The following is a 13,050-nucleotide window of genomic DNA, read 5'->3' as shown; positions in this document are numbered from 1 at the left end:
AGTCCGGGTTACTTTTCGGCGGGGATACGACGTGTGATGTTCCCGTTGGAGGAAGTCGATCGCGATGGCGAAACCGTCGAACGCTTGGCTTGGAAGCCGATCGACCACTGAGTCTGGGTCTTATTTGTGTAATACTCGATGGAGAATGATCTTCGGTAAAGTAATGAATGCTCGTGACTCGTGTATTTATATTAGCGTGATATTGCGCGAAGAAAGATAAGAGTCGTTGAAACTTCTCGCTCGAGACGCGTGAGGTCGTTGCAAGGTGGTTAGAAAAATGAGATATTCCTTTTGTAAGGTACTAATGAATTCCACTTCGAAGAGCGGATAACGCTGATGTTTCTGGAATGAATGTTCATTGTTAAGTACGATCTTTATGGAATGCGTACAATGTATTGAAGTCCTTTACGAGGATAATGTAAGTCGAGAGAGGTTCGTAATGTACGGAGCGATGTTGCAAATAATATTCTTCTCGGAGGATATCGGCGATGATAATGTACTTTCATGAAGGACCCTGCGACGCGAATATTTCTGTGTAAGTAAACGTTCGACGGTAATGTTATTCGCTCGCGGAGAAGTCGATAATAAGATCCTTTCACGCGGGAATCAGCGATGTTAATATTTCTGCCCGAAGAAATCTCTGATAATAATATTCCGCCGCGAAGAAGTCAGCAATAACAGTACATGTATATTTGCATCGAAGCCCAAAGTCTTGTCCGACCCGTACTTTGATCGGAGTCGAACGCGCACTTCCGAGATACTTCCCGAAGAGAATTCACACCCGAGAAATTTTTATCCCCGTAGTCGTCGTCGAAAAAATAAGAACGGCGGGTACCGCCTCTTTTATTCCCGGAGTTTCGTTCCCCGAGCGTTCCGTTCGGAATTCTGCGCTTCCAAAGATACGGTTTATTTAAACTTCGTCTTTGCCACGGATACTCGGCCCGACCTTAAAAGGAATCGATAGGTGCTTAACTCGATAATTCCATAAACTCCGCGGTAACGGTTGTTTCTGGTATCTCCGCCGTAATAAGTTCGCTATTTCCTTGTGTATTCTATTGTAGGAATTCGGGGCGAAAGAAGGTGAATTTTTCAAGATCCGTTTCCTTATGCTCCTGCGAACCATACATTGATAATATCGATATCTCCGATTACATTCCGAGAAATCTTAAGGCTAGAGATTGAAAAATTGGTTTCATTGGTTTTCAGTTACTACAAGCTTTAATATTTTTAACCACATTTAGAGGAATTATAACTTCGAAGTTTGGAATATTAGAAATATCGATTGGATCTCGAAGATTTGTCAGTTTCATATGTTCAATCGCATTCGTGAAGAATTAGGATTTTTAAAACTGATCGAAGAAATCCTTTGGATTTCAGGGATTGCACATTTCAAGTTTAAGGGTTGAAGTATCGAGAAAATCGATTGGATTTCAGCCACTGGAAGCTTTAATACGTTCAACCACACTTAGAAGAATTATAACTTCGAAGTTTGGAATATTAGCAATATCGATTGGATCTCGAAGATTTGCAGTTTCATATGTTCAATCGCATTCGTGAAGAATGAGGATTTTTAAAACTGAAGCATCGAAGAAATCCTTCGGATTTCAGGGATTGCACATTTCAAATTTAAGGGTTGAAGTATCGAGAAGATCGATCGGATTTCTGTGGCTCAATCGGATGAGCAATCGGTATCCAGGAATCTCCGTGAATCCAAACGCAAACGGAGTGGCGGGAACGTGGTGGTGGTTTAGGGCTCGACGAAAATTCTCGGGGCACAATTCTGCGGCGCTCTAGAGGAATTTTAACGCGGCGTTGGCCGCTGCTTAAGACACCGTTAAACCACCTCGCAGTACACTTATTTTTACGACTAGAAGAGTTCCCTCGTAGCCATGAAAAAGTTCGCGTTCTGCCTGGCCGAAAGTCCTCCAATAAAGCCCGACTTCGTGCTTTGAGGCTGTTTCCACGCGGTCGGCCGAGCCGGCGCGCTCGCGCTCGCGCTGCCCCGGGAACACGCCGACAGGAATTGTGTTTAAGAAAATTACCCGGGCCCCCGGAAGAAGGATGGAACGACGTGTTTCCCCTCTGGCAGGCAGGAGAGTATCTTTTTCGTTGAACAAAACCTGGGGGAAAGAGGAAATTGAATACACGGCTCGAACTTGCGCGACAAGTGTTCTCCGAAATTGAATCTGTGACGTTAATTCGGTAAACGCGAGCTATTTCTCGACGAAAGTGGTTCAAACTCGAGGAATTTTCGATCTTGCGAAGGATGGAAATGTTAAAAAATTTTGGTCAAACGGCTTTAAATCTGTCAATGGTGATGTCTGGTAACAGTAGAAGTTAGAACGAAGTACGCGATAGAAAACGTTCAGGACAATTTTCACTGATTTTCCAGCACGTCAACCTCAATATTTTCCAGCCAATGTCGTTGTAAAGTTCAATTGAAAATTGACGTTGATCGGGTCCTATTCGAATTTTATTCGATGCGTTCGTTACGAGAGGAAAAATTAATTTCGATTTAAAAAAATTGATTCGCCAGATTGACCTGAATACGTCGGGGAGCTAACCCTTTGAACTGCGGAATTTGTTTGTACGAATGAATTTTAGTGAAAAAAAGAAAATCAATATTTACAGAGCTATCGAGGCTCCGGTATTTCCCCGTATTCCCGTGCTCGTTTAGATATTATATTCGCCGACGATCGACCGATTGAAACAAAATTTCATCCCTTTCGCGGATTGATCGGGGCAAATAAGTTTGAACAAAATTAGAGGCGCGTGGCTCGCTCGGAACGCAACAGATTACACCCCAGCGTACCGGCCTGTGTATTTGTTAGTGCGCAAATAAATATCGGTTGACGCTTATTTTAGCAACTAATCCAATTAACGTTATTTGCAAAATTAATCGGACAGCCGTGTAGCTGAAACATCGACCGTGCGCGATTTCTATTCGACCGAATGATTGGTCTTCTATGAGAGTAGAATAATCGAGATTGTTCATCGATTCGATTAATTAACTGCAAGTACATCGCGCGACACCCGAAAACCTCGCCGCACTCTAAACATCAGCCTCGCAATCACCAGGATATTTTCCAAACTCTTGACCCAACAATCGACTTCTTAAATTCTCCTATACAACCTCTGAAAGCTCACTGAAATTTCCATTACAATTCAGGTTTCCTATCACCGAATCAATTTCCCCAGAAACTACTCGAAGAACCGTCGTTCCCAACAGTCGCAAATCAAGGATCCAATAACGACTCATCTTGTCCCATCAATTCCGCCGCTAAATGCCACTGCCCGAACCTTCCGCGATACGCCGCAATCCACCCCAACAATAAATACTAATAATTACCCCAAAATTAACCTGAACCCCTGAGGATCCTCCCCCCGGCTGAAAGTATACCTTAACAGTTGACGAACCCCAGTAGCAGAAAGATCGCACGGAGACCGGGGCTGGCTGGCAAGGGTCTTGGAGGTGCCATTAAAGTTCCGAGCGCGGTGTGCTCGGCCGATTCCCGGCATCCGCGTGGCGGATCGCTTCGCTGATATCCATATGCAGTAGCCCGAGGAAATAAGCTCGCTCGTAAATAAGAAAAGTTCTTGCGTCTCTCCGGTTCGCTCGAGGGTCGCCGCTCCCCCCCGTCCTTCGCCGCCGTAGTTTTCCGCCGTCGTCCGCGCTGTCTTCTCCGCTCGTTCCGGCCGTCCTCTCGCTCTCACTCTCTCTCGCTTTCTAGGCGCGTGGCTTCCAAGATATCGAGTGATTTGTTGCGATTCCCTCTCTTTTTCGCTCGAGCACTCGCGACGGAAGCGGCGCGGCTACCCCCGCGGCACGATACACCGATAATTCCGGTGCTTTGGACGCGGTAATGGCGTCGCGTGCGGCTCGGGGGCCACCCGCGGCTCCCTCTGACCCCCGAATATTATTTACCCCGCCCACGCCGGCCGGAATAATGCATCGGACGATAAATATTTGTTATTGCGCGTTGACGAATTAAAAGGGGACTTAATGGCCCCCGAATGGAGCGAGCCGAGCCGCTTTTGCGTCGGAATTGCCCCTGATACCGATTCCCCCCGCCTTTCTTCGCCGTTTTCTCTACGCGTCACCGCGGGGGGATGCCAGCGAACTCGCGAAGTTCCGGATTTTGAAAGACGCCGCGCCGTATCTTGAACCGTCCCTTGGATTTTTATGGTTGCCCCGGCGAGCCCCCGGTCGTATGTATAAAAGAGGACGGTCTGGATACTTGGTTTATTGCTCGCTTGGAATATTCTGGTAATACCGCCCTTTTGGGGAGATTTGCATAAACATATGTAGCTTTGCGAGGAAGATCCGCGCGTAGTCTGTTGCTCGAGTGTATTCGAACGTGTTATCGTAGTTGTGCTGTTGGAATCTGGGATATTAGAGTGTTTAGCGGGAGAACGCACCGAAACGGAAAGAAGGAACGCCGAGGAGGTCGTGAGTGGTAGAAAGGTGAGAGGGTAGTGGGTGAAGGAGAATTGAGCGGAAAAGAGAGATTGAAAGGAGTGAGTGGACTAGAAAGGTAGGTTAGCAAAATGTAGAATGGAGATAAAGGGTGTACACGGTAATTGTATTTTAGTGCGAAATATAAAATAGATGATGGAATAGTGGGAAACAGGCATCGATCGTTATGAAAAACGGAAGAGATAACTATTATCGCTCGAAGAGCGTCAGGCCGCCATATTGTCGCGCCAGGTCGCGGCTCAGTGTAACGAAATGGTCCCATCGTACCCAGTCGTCCGTGCTATTTACGGATTTTTCGTATTTTGTAAAAAATACGGCGTGATCCGGCAAATAAAGCTCTCCAATGACGCGCGATGAACGTAACAAATATTTGAATTCTGCCGGCCGAACGGCGAACGCGTCGAGTGATCCAATCGTGGGAAAACAAGAGATCGGCTCGGAGGAACGCGAAGGACTCGATTTATTATGGATTTCGCGTTCCCCCGTTTCCCCCCTCGCGCTCGCCCTTTCTCCGTTCTCGATTTTCACCGTGATCGATCCAACAATCGATCGTTGAACACCCGCGATCGATCCCGATCGATGACACACGCGCTCGAGCCTCGCACGAATCAATTCCGCGTCACGTAATGTCCGTCCTGCAGAAACCGATCGTATTTGTTTCAATCTGTCCGTCCATTTGTTACACGGTTCCGGATAAATTTACCGTTAAACGTCCATCATCGGCGAAATATTGCCGGTCGCAAAAAAGTTAATACGATGCGAGCGTCGCGACAGGCATTATCGTTCTACCGTCGCTTGTTTCCCGTTCGACGTAGACGTCGCTCAGCGTTCGATGGGGAACTGTCCCAGGGATATATGTTTCTGCTCAGTGTTTCAGCCTCTGTTTGCTTCTGTAGCAACATGGATGTACAAATAAAAAACACCGTGCAAACCCTCGTAAACTTTGCGACACAATGTTCCGGGATGCAAGTTTACTAAAACCAGCTACGAACATTCGATACCCCACATTCGAATCATTGAAACAAAATCTCTACTCGTAACACCGTAGCATATATTCCATCGAGCATTACAATCTAACCCAGATTAAATCTCTTCCGCCTTCCTGCATCTCGCCAATCCTATATTCTCTCTATACTGAAGACGATCGCACAAGAATCCAATCTCGCGTTTCACAGGGAAACAACGAAAATATTTTTTCCGAGCGGCGCGTTAAAGAAACAAGGCTTCAAGGATAGTATCCAAGATGCTCCTTCGATTCTATTCGACGGTCGAAAGGGGTAGGTTCCAAGAAATCATTCCGTCTGATGGACGATATCGCCCGGGGGACGCGTCGGCGTAGCGCACGCCAGACGGGGGATCCCCGGGCGAAACTTTTTTCCAGCCCGGAGGAATCCACGGGATCACGCGTGCCGGCGTGAATCCGGCCAGCCGGCGGCGTCGGTGGCGGCGTCGACTTTCCGCGAAATGCTGCGAACGTCACGGCACCGCCATAACTTTCCAGATTTGAGAGATACCGGTCGGGCTCCACTAAATCACCGGCGATCATTCACGAGATTCCGCCAGATAAGAAGCGTGGAACGTATTCCCTCTGCCAACTTCTTTTTTCCTGTCCTCCCTGTGTCCCTCTTCTTCGCCCGGCTTCTCTCCCCATTCGCCGGGATCGAAACCCTGCGAGGATAGAAGCGGCCGGCGGGTGGACGGAGTCGCGCGTGGACTCTTCGACATGGAGGAGCACGTACCGCCGGTCCCCGGGAATTCCATTAACGAAGGAAAAATAAACGTTACAGGAACGTCCGACGCTGCTGGACCCGGCTTCTTGCTGAATTAACAACGACGTCTTCCACGTTTTGCGTCGGCTTTGGTGGGAAAGTAATGTCGCCGTTCGATCCTCCGCCGAGCGTTTGACTTTGCGGCGGTTTCAACTTTCTACGAGCCGAGGCTGCGATATGTTCGCTCGTCGCGAGTGAAATCTCATTCGTCAGTTGGTTTTACTTGATATTGGGTCTTAGGTAATTGTGAAAGTAAAGAGGTGTCCTGATGGGTCACTGGAATTGATTTGATAGAATAAACTTGTCGAGTTTAATATTTAATGTTTACGGACAGTAGGTTATATGAAGTATTGAAACGAAATAGCTTTGATTTTTTATGCGTGAAATATCATTAGGTTTTAAGAAACAATGAACATATGCAAAAAGTTCGATTTTGTAGGATGTTTCCTTTGGAAAGAGGAATTGTGCCTTTTAAACTTGATCTGAATGAAGATGAACGCTCGATTCCTCATTCGGCGGATTCATGTATCATCGAAAGAGGACAGTACTTTTCCTCCGAGCCAACAGATTGGCTCGTCAGGATCGGCTAATCGACTTTGGTTCGGTCAAGGCACGGGTAAATCGTATCAAGCCGAGCACGCTCCGTATCGATATCAGCGAGACCGAAGAATTACGTCTTCCCGTGTAACCTCGTTAAGACTTTAACTCCGACCCTTTAGCCAGGCTAATTCGTCGGCTGTTCACGGAACTCAGTGGCCGTTTTGAAAATCAAATTCGCCCGACATTCGTCTAGATTGTTTCCGGTCCTTGACCGGTTCGATCTCGAGCGCGGCGGCCCGATATTTTATTCAGAGAGGGTAATTGTCTCGAGGGTTCGGGTAGACGTCCGCGGCAGAATTAACGGAAGTGTCTTCGGGGCTAAACGAACGAAGACATAAAAGTAAGGTGTTCGGAGAACTGTCTTTATTGGGCATACTCATTACTCAATTATTAACTCCGATAAACACGAAGTTGGAGATGTCGATGACAATGTCTCTAAATCACAGAAGCTCAAGAGAACGAAGCAACGATAACAGTAACAGCAACACAATCAACAGAACTTCAAAACAATCTACAACCTGAAAACCTTCGAAAACCACGAAAATTTCGTTGTCAAACCTACGAAATCCATTCTACAAAGGAAACCACTCCCAAGGAACACGCAGCACATTCCCTAATAACGAAAAAATCTCAATAACACGTCGAACCGGGTGACACCCCACAGCAGGGCTGCCGGAAGCATCATCAAAAGCCTCGAAGTGAGCACCCTGCGGAAGGGTGGGACTTGTAATTTATAACCGCGACACCCTCGCTGAAGGAATTCGCTGGGCGAACTCCGGCGAAAGAATTTAAGAAATAACGGGCAGGGGCCGCGGCACGGGACCAGCTGCCGAGTCAGGAATCCGAAGAAGACTTGTATTTTCCAAAAGGCTCGCAGCGCCGGAAACCGGAGATCGGAAGGCGCGATACCGACGGAGTTTTCGGTCAGAGTCGACGCGATGCTGATGCGACGCGTCGCGGTGCGCGCGGAGGGTTGAGGGTGGCCGACGCGACGGAGCAACGTCCAGAGTGGGTGCTGGATATATATATATATATATATATATATATATATATATATATATAAAATAATCCCCAGAAATGGAGGGAATAAATCACTCGAGTCGTGAGAGGCATTCCTGATCAGATAGGGGTTCGGGAACGGGATAAAAACCTTCTGTCTCCCTTGGATCGCAAGGAACTTTGCTCCTGACCGTTCGCCACCCTCTCGAGCCTCCCTCCCTATCTCTCCCACGAGTTTTCACCCGGACCTCGCCGCGTCCAGGCTTCGCCCTTTGTGCCCATTGGCAGCAATCCATTATTCGACCACGTCAATTACACCCTCTCCGCGCCTAACGACTGAAGAATTCGACGTGCCGCGAGACACTGGCCCTTACGTCCGTCCCTCGCCCCGCCGTACGCCCTCTGTCGGACAGTCGAGTACCCTCGAGAGCGCTGGCTGTTGGGAATTGATAGGCGGAAGGGTTCGTTTTCGATTCGCAGAGTCCACGGGTCGTCCCGGTCGTGTCCGGCCGAACGTGTCTCTCGGCCCGACCTCATTTCATTTTCGACGTGTTTGTTCTGCCGCGCTCTCGCCTCGCTTTTCATATTACCCGGGCCAGGTAAATATTTAGCCGGGGCCTCGTTGAAGATTTCCTCGCCGATAAATACTTCGGAGAGCCCGCGTTCGCGACGTTTAGCCCTTTCCGACCGGTCGTTAGTCAATTGGGGATGCTCCGTTCGCTGGGCGAAGGGGTTCCGAATTGGGCGTAGGTAAATAAGAAAATGGAATTTCTTATTGATTGTGGTGGTATTGATAATGTATTTAGGGGATGGAGGAATTCTTGTACCGTTTCGTGGATTGACAGCCGTTTTGTCGATTCTTCGGTTTCTGTTTAGGGGACGAGCGAACAGTTTTTCTTGTTGCATTTATATTTCAAGGATTCAACGTTTCGGAGAGTAAGCGGTTTTCGTCCTGTTCTGCGAAGTCGAGGATCTTCGGGTTCGATACAGCTCCGGCGATTCACGGGGGTGCGAGGGAGTGCTCCCTCGGGAGAGGGGCGCCGGATAATTCCAACGTTTTTCATTTCGACGCTCACGCGCGATTTGTTTAATCTCGCCGCCTAATGAAGCCGATCGTGGGCGCGGATCCACCATCCTTCGATTTTAATCCGAGGAAAATTACGTCCCCCGATTTTGCTCCGTCGAATTAAGCTTCGCCCCTCCGCTGTTTCCCGTCGACCCCTGCTGGCCTTTTCGCAGCAACGCCACGGACTTTCAATCATTTTCCCGTGCACCTTCGATCTATACTCTTTCGCCCTCTCTCTCTCTCTCTCTCTCTCTTTCTCTGCGCACGTGTCGCGAAGACGGGGGTGGTTCGATCAGTTTTTCAAGAGAAATCATCCCTCTTCTTTCTCGCAAGAAGGTGAACGATCGTGAAAATAATTAACTAAGAGGGCGAGGCTGAAGAATAACTTTCCCGTTTCTTCCTCCGACAATAGAAGATTACTTATCTATCACTGTCTACATTTTATTACTCCTCCGCCGAACATCCTTCGAACGAGGATACTTTCGCCTTATCCGTTGCACTAAAAAAATACCGAGCCCAGACGTCCCCACTTATATTGGCTCGATACAGATCATCAAGCGTTTATCAGACACGAATAATCCCACCGTTTCCAGGATAACGTACTAATAAAGCTGTCTCGAATATCCTCGGCTCTCCCGAACGCTCCAAGATATTCATTCCCGGAATAACGAGCGGGAACTACGCGATTTCGCGGGAAGTACCGACAAAGAATCGTAAAATGTCTCTCTTTCCCGTCGCGTTCGCTCCCCCTTTATCCCCGTTTCTCTCTCCGGCTCGCGAGACCCGTCAGCCTCTGATTGATGCGTCGAAAGTCCTCGTAAAAAAGCTGCTGCGTGCGAAATAAACGCGTACGTGCCTCTGTCCTGCTCCACGTTGTGTACACGTACACGCTCGTCCGTGTAACCGTGTGCGTGCGCTCGCCTGTGCGTGTACGCGTGTATATATATATATATATATATATATACATACATATCCGTCGGTCGTTAAGTAGAAATTTGTTGGAGTGACATCAGAGGCGTGACATCTCCAGCGCGTTGGAAAAAGGTTGCGGCGGCGCCCATTATGGGAGCAAGCTGGCGGATATGCTACTCCATATGTCGCTACCAATATCGGCCGGTCATCGATCATTTCGAGCTTCTTTTCCAAGTACCGCCACCCATCAGCCGACGCGGACGAGAGGCGATTCGTGATCGCCTGTAGACGCGACAATGCGTGGTCCGGCCAATCGGCGACCCTTTTTCTTCTCGTTTTTGCTCACCCTTCTGGACGGAAAGTTCCGCGGAAGGGTTGATCGTTCATCTGTGTTTCTTAGGACTTCGGTTTGATTGTCTTTCGGGGAATACTTTCCTGAGAACTTTAGTTTGCAAAGTCCGTTATACTCGATAATAGAACTGTTGTAGTATATCGATTGATCGTGTCGTTATTTTTCGCGATCTAGATCGTTCAGAGACTTAGAATAGAACGGTTAGAATTAGAATTAGAACCCTTAGATTGTTATGTTTTGAAGTATTACGCGTTGAAAGATTTCTTCTCGAGTCTCCGTACGTTTGGACCGCTTGCGTAATTAAATCGGTTAACGCAGGTTCTACTTATCATTGCTATACTATACTTATACTATAACTGTACTATACTGTTTTAATAATCCACAGCGCTATTACCAAGCTACGTTCCAAATATTCAGCGTTCTGACGCGTTCCGCGAAGATTTTCTTCCCTTTCAGCCCTTGTTTCTTCGTTTCCGTGTCGACTGAAAAATTGAACAGCTCGTTGGACCCAAAGCGTCCTCCGAAGTTTCCCGTGCAGGCGAAACTGCGCGCGAACGGCGTGAATTATTCGGAAAGCCAGTTCAGTCTAGCGACACGATTTTTGAAGGGTGGAAAGGCGCGCGCGTACAGTCGCTTTCACGTAAATTAATCGAACCGAACTCGCCCGGCGTCGAGTAATGCAAATTTTTGCGCGGGCTCGGTCGGGCCCATCCTGCCTCTCCCGCTTTCTCCCTTGCTCGCCCCCTCCTTTCTCTCTCTTTCTCTGCCGGTGTTCTCTCGTTAATAGATTTCCCTGATGAGATCGTAACGAACGCGCTCGATAACTCGATTCCTATATTTCACGCTTTTACCCGGCCGCGTATCTCTCCTCGCGCGTAATTTCGTTGCCGGTGATAAATAGACTCGGTCGAAGCTTCATCGAACGTCGAACGCCGGTAACAGGATATCGACGCGGTCCTTCCCCTTGGCTCGCCCCGTAAGAAGGCGAAAGGAGGCAGGGGAAGAAGGAAAACCTGCGGACGGAAGGAAAAACAATCGCCAGTGTCGTAAACCGCATTCCTCCGGAGTCTCTTCAATCGCGAAACTCTGCAATCACCGCCGATTATGTTAATTCATCCTTTATCAGACCTGTTCATCATTCGAACAACTGTATCTTTCCAGCCTCTCATCCGTCAACAGATCGTACGGAAGTCTCTATCCCGTGGATCTTTATTACGCCAAGCGGAGATCATTGAATGGACTCGCTAAACATTCTACGGAACATTCTTTAATTAAGACGTTATTACACGACAATCCACTCGATGCTTTCGCCGCAACCCTCGAAACCCTCGTTACAACTCGCACAAAGCGGCGACGGAGTCTCGGAAGACCTCTCTCCAGCGGGGCAGCCATTGTCACCGTTCCCATCAATGCTCCAAACAGCATCCCCTAAGAACCAGCCGCGGGAGACTGGCAAGAAGGGCCGAGGAAAACGAGCAAGAAAACCGTTTCCGCGCGGCGCAAGCAAGAAAACCGTAGGAAGAAGAGGAGGAAGACGAAGAAAAGACGAAGCGTTCCCGTTGTGATCGTGTTTACTCTGGTACGGTGTATCGAAGGTCTCTCGCGCGTCTGGAATGCTGATCGCCCGGGCCCGGGTACCTGGTCCGCGCGCGTTCGGGCACGCACGTCTGATTTATGCGTTGTCGCGGCAAATTTATGGGTTCGCGGCGGAACGAAGTTATGAGAAGGGCATCGTCTCCGCTCGCGCCCGCGCCTCTCGGGCCTGGGGAGAGAAAAAGCCGGAAAGTCATCGGGCGAACGCGACGGCGGCGGCTGCGGCGGCGTCGGGGACGCGGCCGGGCCCGCTTAGTATGCGCTGCCATGCTCCCGGCATTTCCATTAACTCCGCGGCTGGATGTATCGCGGGACACGTATAAAAAATACTCGTAAACGTTCCCCCCGACCCCTACTTTGCCAACTCGCTCGCCCGTATACACGCCCGGCCGCATTATCGCGTTACGTGGCTCTTAAAGTAACGAGTCGGCCGGGACCGACGTCGCTCTCGTAATCCCGTTTCTTAGGAACTCGCGGCCCCGCGACTGCCGCTCGCGGATCAACGTTTAGAGGACTCCGGGATCCCCCGGACGCGATTAACTCGGGCTTTGATGGCTCGCCGCGGAATGTCGTAAAGAAACGCGGGATTGTGTTTTCTGATACGTTTCAGGATCGCCCGGGGGGCTCCTCGCCGCGCGATTCTGAGCGATGTCCTGGATTAAGTGTATGTGGCGGCTCCGGGGATTAGGGGATGCTCGATTGGCCTGGTTAGTTTCGACGGGGTAGACTCGCTTCTAATGACTGTCGTTACAGGCTGCAATCTGGAGAGATGGAACTGTATTCTACGCGAGTTTCCCTGCGATTTTTATTGATATTCGGGCTGCAATCGGAGAATCTTTAAGATTTTTACGTGTTAGGTTGGCGACACGATGATTGAGAATTGTGCTCGAGATCTAAATAGAAAACTTCGTAGCATGTTCGATGACAGAACTAGCGCTAGTTTCGCGGGAAGATTATTAATGCTGGACTTACGCGGACGAAAGGCGCGGGCGTCGAGGAAACGCTGCTCGTTCCTTCCACTCGGTAGACATCCGCGTGCTTCGGGTAGAAACTGAACGGACGCGAGAAGAAACGCGTGCCTGTTTATTGAACCTTAAGGTAGAATTACACGAGTTACCGCCGACAGTCGTAAACTCTTTAGCTCCGTTTAAACTGCCGACTACCTAAGTGCAGCCTCCGTCGGTTACGCGGAGCCAGTTACGTCTGTACAGCTTGTCAACGGGCTTGTAAAACGTGCCAGGCGTAGACCGTTTCGAGAATCCCGTAGGTTCCTGCGAACGAT

At 49.1% G+C, this 13,050-nt stretch overlaps 1 protein-coding gene across 2 annotated transcripts in view; it reads left to right on the top strand.

Annotated features, from left to right (window-relative positions):
• Nucleotides 1-13,050, top strand: part of Pdk1 (Phosphoinositide-dependent kinase 1) — a 678,796-nt gene that overhangs the window by 100,512 nt on the left and 565,234 nt on the right. The window lies entirely within an intron of this gene.

Source organism: Nomia melanderi, chromosome 7, assembly GCF_051020985.1.
Source record: "Nomia melanderi isolate GNS246 chromosome 7, iyNomMela1, whole genome shotgun sequence".
NCBI classification, from domain to species: Eukaryota; Metazoa; Arthropoda; class Insecta; order Hymenoptera; family Halictidae; genus Nomia; species Nomia melanderi.
The sequence above is the reverse complement of the archived record's forward strand: the minus strand, read 5'-3'. Positions and strand labels throughout refer to the sequence as shown.